Raw genomic sequence first — 8,046 nt, 5'->3', positions numbered from 1 at the left:
AGCAGAGGGCACTGACCCAAGCTTCCCATGTTGGGAGCCTAGGGCCTGGTAGATGGCTTTGTGTGCTGGGGCCTCCAATGTTGGCAGTTGAAGGCTGTAGGATTCTGGCAGCTTACCTGGTGTTGGGCTGCAAACAACAATACTGGATCTCTAGGGATAGGACTGGGTAATGGGGCTCCTGGAGATTTCCTGCTCACCCAGGCCTTTCCTTCCTTTTGCTTTCTTCAGGTCTTTCCAGATGGATGTTGTAGGGTGTTAATCTACCTGGGGCCCCTTGGAGCACTGTTTCCCTTAGTTTTGCTGAGGCACTGTGAGAGCCTGTTGCTGTAGAATTCCAAGGCACCTGGTGGTTTTCTGAGCTGGCTTCCAGTGGTTCCCCCACCCTCAATGAGGCACTTGAGGTCCAGCCTGATGTGCCACCTGGGCTTCAGGATCTCCTTCTGGTATGTTGAAGGTTGAGCTTGCTGGGATGCCTCTCATTCTGTACTGCTCCCATTCCCCAGGTAAGATGGCCTTTCCAGTTAATTCCTCAAGCTACCTGGGCTACTGGACTGCTGCACCCCATATTTCTTCTGGTGCAGCTGTTCCAGGGTTTTATCCTGTGGTGATATTTTCTGGGCTATCAGGGGTTAATAGGGAAGGGTAAGAGAGACTCACCCCTTACTCGGCCATCTTGGCTGCCGAAAGCGGAAGTGTCTCTCTGGGGCTTTTCAAAAATGCTCTGGATATTTTTAAATTATGTAGGTACCAATACAAAACTCAAGCTATTCATCTCATGAACATCTCATTTTATTTCTAGCAATGCATCATCTCAATGATGTCTTTTAAGCCATTTCCTGTGTGCCCATAAGCCATGACTAATAATATGCTGCCGACTACTGAAGCTTACTTGATTTCTCGACTTGTGAATGTGACTGTTAGTTTTATTGAGGTCTCCAGAAATTTTGATTTTTCAAATATTGTGATGTTTTATGATGCGCAGATACACAGAACCTCTGGGAAAATACATCTACTAAAAAAGGAAGATAGGTTTTCGTGTCACAAAGCAGGTTGAGGTCATGAGAAGGATCGCACAATTTCCCAAATGCAATTCATACTTTGATTTATCTCTTATTTGCAACTAAGATTAGATGCTTCCTACTTCCTTGCTCCTAAATTTTGCATTTCTTTCCTTCCCTCCTCTACCTGACCTTTCAGATATATTTCATGAGACAGCCCTGGGATCATTTTAATGACTTGACCCAGCTGCCTTAAAAGAAAATAGGAAATGAAAATACAATCAAGGAGAAAGCAAATTTAAGTATCATTGGAAAAATGCTGATGTGAGCAAGGGATAAAGTACTTAGGCTGGGAGAGAGAAAAGGAAAATATTTCTGCCTCAAAATAACTCTGGAGCTGGGGCAGCTATGGTGCTGGGAGTCTCCACTTAGAGCTGGGATAGAGTCAGGGGAATCATTTTATACTTCAGAAATAGTATGTGAGAATTCCTATCAACCACCATGGATTTCTTTCTTCAGGCTCTTCCAATACATAATTTTCTCAAATGACCCTTCTTTGTGCCATGTTCTGTGGCTTGCATCAAAAGAGGAATTTGTCTTCATGAAGATTCTTAACATTGGTAATATGATGAATAAATCAGAGATCCTTGTGGTTGCAAGTGAAGGAGCCTATGGGGTTGTACTAAAATGCAGGCACAAGGAAACACACAAAATTGTGGCAATCAAGAAATTCAAGGACAGTGAAGAAATTATGAACAGGCAGACTTTAGAAAAAACTGGAAAAACTTACATGAATTGATGCCAAGTGAAGTGAGCAGAGCTAGGAAAGCATCACACACAGTATCAGCAGCATTGTATGATGATCAACTATGAATGACTTAACTCTTCTCAGGCAACACAATGATCCAAGACAAGTATAAAGGACCTACGATGGAAAGTGTTATCCACGTCCAGACAAAGAACTGTTGGACTCTGAATCCAGATGAAAGCATACTTTTTTCACTTACTTTTTTTGGTGATTTTTTTCCTCTTTTGATCTGCTTCATTCACAACTGTGACTAATATGGAAATTCATTTTACATAATTGCATATATATAACCTATATCAAATGGACTAACATTTTAGGAAGAGGAACATATTGGGAACTTGCATTCTCTAACCTTTTTGTTAATTGTGTGACTGTGAAGATGAGATCTTCCATAGAAATTATTTTATAAAAATCTCTGTACTTCCTTCCTCTTCATATTTTCATCAAGAATACCCTTGCTATATCTATAGGTCACTCTCATAAAGGTTTGTTAAAGATGAGGAAGCAGGCATATGAGTTATGAGTTACTAAAGTCCTCTTGTTTATCATGTTTTAATTAACACTATTGATGATTTTCCCCCAATCATTTGGTATCTCCTCTTCCAGTTAGCAGGAAAATAAAATTCTCAATGCTTTCAAAATTATGTTTCCTAAAACACAAATTTCTTATGTGTGTGCTTAGTGTGGTTTAGTGGCTCTTATTGAATTCTGTTTCTTAAATGGTATTTCTACTTCTTTTTTAAAAAATTTCCTTAATTAGCCATGTTATAAAAAGACCAAAAAAAAACAAGAAAAGTAAAGTGAAAAAAATATGGTTCTATCTACACTCAGACTTCAATTCTTTTTCTGGAGGCAGATAGCATTTTACAATACGAGTCCTTCAGAATTGTCTTAGAGCAATATGATGATCAGAATAGCTGAGTCTTTCACAAATGATCATTGTTCAAAATATGCCTGTTACTTTGTACACAGTTCTCCTGGTTCTTTTCACTTCGCTTTGTGTCAGTTCACATAAGGCTTCTGAGGTTTTTCTAAAACCTAATCCATCACTTCTTATAACATAATAGTATTCCATTACAAACATTTACCACAATTTGTTCATCCATTCTCTCATGGATGGGCATCACTTCAATTTCTAATTTATTTTTGCCACCACAAAAAAGCTGCTATAAATATTTTTGTTTATATGTCTTTTTTTTCCTTTTTATTTTATGACTTTGAGATATAGACCTAGTAATGGTATTGCTGAATCAAAGGTTATGAACAGATTTACAACTCTTTGGGCATAGTTCAAAATTATTTTCCAGAATGTTTGGAGCAGATCACTACTTCACCAACAGTGCATTAGTGTCCCTATTTTCCCATATCCCCACAAACATTTATCATATTCCTTTCTAAGCCAATCTGATAGATATGAGGTAGTACTTCAGGGTAGTTTTAGTTTTCATTTCTTTAATCAATAGTGATTTAGAGCTTTTTCATGTAACTATAGACAGCTTGATTTCTTCTTCTGAAAACTTACTGTTCATGTTATTTGACTATTTATTAATTCAGAATGCTTCTTACTCTCAAAGCTTGCTTATAATATCACCCTTTATGTCTAAATTCTGTACCCATTTTGACCTTATCTTGGTATATAGTATGAGATGTTGGTCTATACCCAGTTTATGGCAAGCTGCTTTCCAGTTTCCCCAGAAAGTATTGTCAAATACTGAGTTCTTGCCCCTAAAGCTGGGATTTTTGGATTTATCAAACACTAAATTAATATACTGATTTACTACTGTGTATTGTTTACCTACTCTGTTTCACTGATCCTCCACTCTATTTCTTAGCCAGTAACAGATTGTTTTGATGATTACCCCCTTGTAATATAATTTGGAAACCTGGTACAGATGCTCCCCTTGGGTTCTCACTCAGCAGTCCTGGAGCCCTGGTTCTACACCTTGATGGCTGCCTTGGTGCATTTTGACTTACAAAAAATTTATTCCCCACACTGTGCAGTCATCTGGTTCCAGTTTTCTTCTGCTTCCTCTGCTGCAATGGCAGCCACCCTGCATTTCTCCAAGACAGAGTATCTAAAACATTATCTGTCTGGGCCAAGGAAGCCATGGATGCCCATTCTGAGGCAAGTCATATGTGAATCAATAGAAGCTGAGTGGTGCAAGAGACAAAAAGGGTATGGATTGTGGATAATGATGTGACACAGGCAACTATTTCTACCAAGTCAGAAAAAGAAGAGGAAGATGAGGATGAGGAAGATTTGGTTGAAGTGACTAAATCAATTGATGAATGCCCAGAAGAATGGAAGTGGATGGAAGCAAACTGGACCAACAACAATTAGAAGCTCTTCAGGGAACAAAAGCAAGACCCTCACTCGGGAGGGTTTGTCACAACTCCTAAGACTCCTCACCTCTCGGGAGGGCCTATCAAGAATCCTCAGACTTCACACCACCCAGAACAGTCAGTCAAGACCACTGAACACTTCACCACCCATAAGAACTTGTCATGACTCCCCCTTATTTGCAAATAAAGCCTGACATGACTCCACAAACTCCTCACCACCAAGGAGGGCCCGTCAGGATTCCTCTCTGCTTAAGGTGACCTTCCATGACTTTGCTGACTCCACACCTCCCAGGAGAGCCTGTAGTGACTCTTTAGACTCATCATCACCCAGGAAGGTCCATCCTAACTCCCCAAATTTAGCTGCTGAGGTCTTCAGTCACTGTATAGTAAAGTTCCTGCTAAACCCTCTCTGACTGAAGGAGAAGAGCAGTAAACATAAATCTTCTCAGCCTAAAAATCAATCATTATCCTCTGCTGAGCCAAGGAAACAGCTATGTAACTCCAGAGGTTCTAGCCATAAAAAGTTCCAGACAAACCAGTCAATCAAAAAATAGTAGAGGTATGATAAAGATTAGGGAGAGCAATCATCACACCTCTGATTCAGATACATCTATTCCATGGAACAAGCAGAAAGGAGACTCTGATGTAGTCCTCTCCCCACCAAGAAGAAAGCAGACAACCAGGTCATCTTTCCACCCTGAAAGAGTTATTCTTCTGGAAGAAGGTTACAGAGATATTTTCTCAGGCCAACACTGAGTTGATGTCTGATATAATGGGAGAGCAGCAGAGCTCATGAAGCAGGACCAAGAAACCAAACATTTGGAAGCTGAATTCCAAAATGCTGAAACCATTTTTCAAGAAAAGCCTGACCATAAGAGGGACCTGAAACTAGAAGAATGAAAAAAAAAAAGAGGAAGTAAAGAAAAATGACCAGTATGCTCAGTGAGGACAGGGCCCTGTCCAGAACCAGTAGAAACAGCGGAAAGTGGAGAATGCAGTAAAAGAGATCCAGAAGCCTTTGGCCTGTTATAACAATTATGAGGACCTAGATTAGATTATCTGAGGGCCAGAGAAAGAGGGTGACTTCATGGGTAACTTCATTAAGAAGACTAAAGCCAAGAAGAATAAGGATAAAAAAGAAAAGCCTCACTACAATGGCACTGCACATCCCCTCAACAGATTCAGTATCCGGCCACTTTACTATCACTAGGATGGCATGGACAGGTCCCATGGCTTTGAGGAGAAATACTTTGCCAGACATGCCAGCAAGAAAGCTATTAACTGACTTTCCTGTAAATGGATTGTTGAGCATATGTACCTCCTATAACTCAGTAATAGCTATAGGTTCTAATTGTGGGCACAAGACGATAAGACAGGCAAGCAAGGCCAGACCTAACATTTTACTCAGACCAGTCATTCATAGTTGCCACCAATGACCCTGGAAGAGGGCTTAGGCTTTGATATCTGGTCTAGGGGTACTATGATTCAGGGAAATGTCCATATTCTTTAGTCATTCACACTGCTTCTCCTGTCTTTTAAGTGACATATGAACCACTGAGGGTCATACAGTTACCCCAGAGTTCATTCTTAATTGGGCTTTTTCTTTTTTTCTAACAAAATGTGTGTGTGTGTGTGTGTGTGTGTGTGTGTGTGTGTACCATTTTCTTTCTGTTTTCTTGAGGATTCTAAAACAGCTGGTTTTTCTTTTTTTTTCTTTTTAGTGAGGCAACTGGATTTAAGTGACTTGCTTGCTCAGGGTCACACAGCTAGTAAGTGTCATATGTCTGAGACTGGATTTGAACTCATGTCCTCCTCACTTAAAGGCTAGAACTCTATCCACTGTACCACTTAGCTGCCCTAACAGCTGGTTCTTCTAATGGGCCAAGGGTGAGGGGTGGTATTTCATATATCTAGAAAATGGCAGGAACTTTCCCCAAGTAAAGTGAGGGGTAGAAGCAAATCAGAAGCAAAAATCAGCTTAAATGGTTTCAGTGACTGCTCACTACTCACGCTCCTGGAGAATGACCCTCTGGCCATTGCTCAGCCATTTGAAGCAAAATTTATTTTGAATCAGTTCCTGCATTTGTGAAAATAAGGGACTCTTATTCTTTCACTTGATATACACTAGATGGGGGGGGCAGCTAGGTGGCACAGCAGATAGAGTACCAGCCTTGGAGTCAGGAGTACCTGAGTTCAAATCCAGACTCAGACACATAACGTTTACTAGCTGTGTGACCCTGGACAAGTCACTTAACTCCCATTGCCCAACCAAAAAAAAGAAATATACTAGATGAAATCACTCCCAAGCTAGGGGTCATGCCCACCTCCTCTTAACTCTGGCCAAGAATTGTCAAAGAGAAGCCTAGGCTCAAAGCTGATAGTTAAGAAGGGGAGACTGGTTGATTCTTGCTTGGGGAACATTCTGGAAAAGGGACTAAATTATCCAGAGCACAATTTTTTTTAAAGAACCTTAGAATTTTTGTCTCTTGGCTATTTATCAAAATACACAGATAACATTTTTGAGGGGAAAAAAAGAAGGAAATCAGGTACTCCTAGACTGCCTTCTTCACATTTTTTAATTGATTCCCTCGATATTCTTGACATTTTGTTCTTCCGGAAGAATTTTATTATTAGTATTTCTACTTGTCATATAACACATCAAGGATGAATATATTAGAGGCCAAATGGATTGCTTTCATTGTTTTTACTAATGAAAATGTGTCATAAAAATGTGTTTAGTCTGTTTTCCTATTTCTCATTTAATCTTTAAATCTAGATTAGGTTTCTCTTATGTCATTCTTTCTGCAGACATATTTTTCTTCTCACTAATTTTTGATGTTTTATCATGTCCTCATCTATCATGATGGGTAAGTGATTTGATATTTCACATTGGATTTGTCTTTGGTTTCTGTGCATCTCTGTTTGCCTTGGAGTTGTCATCTGAGGGTCTTTCTAGGCTTTATGACTTCTTTCTGGGTATTAATTGACATTCACTAAAATTCAGTAGAAAATTATGGTAGTCCAAGCTGATATCACTTTCCATTTTTTGTCATCAGTGCTTCTTTACATGGGTCAAGTTAGAGCTATCTTAATTTCTCATAACTTATTCTATCTTTTTGTCACCTAAACTTGCATGGCCATGCCCATATTGCCTAAAATGGATGCAATCTTTGTCCCCAACATGTGGTTGGGTGTAGCCTTTTTTAATTAGCTGTGCTTCTGTAAAGGCTGTGTCTTTAAAGCCAGTGAAATTGAGATAGATTGTCCTTTTCTGCCACTCTTTCTGGCTTAGGTTCTTTCTTCCTTGCTCCTTCCTGCTGTGTCCATAGGGTGAATGTCACTCTTCAGCTTAGGTGCCATGAACTGAACTGGTGAGAGGAGAAGACTTACTTCCTCTGATCTTATTCTTTTTTAACCCCAGCTCCCAGAAATGGGTCTGTGGATATTTTTATCTATTCTATGTCATCTATCCTTCTCAGTTTCAGGTGTCAGACATGATCCCCACTGAAGCTGGAAGCTCAAGCCAAACCAGGATTCCAAGCAGGATAGTACACCCAGTCAGCCCAGGGAAGACAGAAGAAGCCAGGGACCTAGGACTCAAGCCGAAGGAGGGTATTTGGCTTGGAACAAAGACTATAATCTAGAGGAACTGAGCTGAACTGTGAATCTAATCACCTTCTCTTCCTCAGAGTGTGAGGTGGTACGGTACTAGAGGTAAGGGAATTATGTCTCCTATAAAAAAAAGATTATATCTTTTAAAGTAAATATTCATTTATATAAGCTCCAGTGTTACCTTTATCCTTAATTCATGTTTATTTTGACCTCCAAACAGCCTAGTTGGTGATGTGACTATCAGATTGTTTCTGATATTCAGAAAAATTAGTGTTCAACCCTACT

The 8,046-nt window shown here is 39.7% G+C and overlaps 1 pseudogene; it reads left to right on the top strand.

Annotated features, from left to right (window-relative positions):
* Positions 1–3,845: 3,845 nt before the first annotated feature.
* LOC110194694 (uncharacterized) lies at positions 3,846–5,476 on the top strand (annotated as a pseudogene).
* Positions 5,477–8,046: the final 2,570 nt, after the last annotated feature.

The sequence above is a fragment of the Phascolarctos cinereus genome, unplaced genomic scaffold (genome assembly GCF_003287225.1).
Source record: "Phascolarctos cinereus isolate Bilbo 61053 unplaced genomic scaffold, phaCin_HiC Scaffold_726;HRSCAF=1367, whole genome shotgun sequence".
NCBI lineage: Eukaryota > Metazoa > Chordata > Mammalia > Diprotodontia > Phascolarctidae > Phascolarctos > Phascolarctos cinereus.
This window is presented reverse-complemented; position numbering and strand designations above follow the sequence as displayed.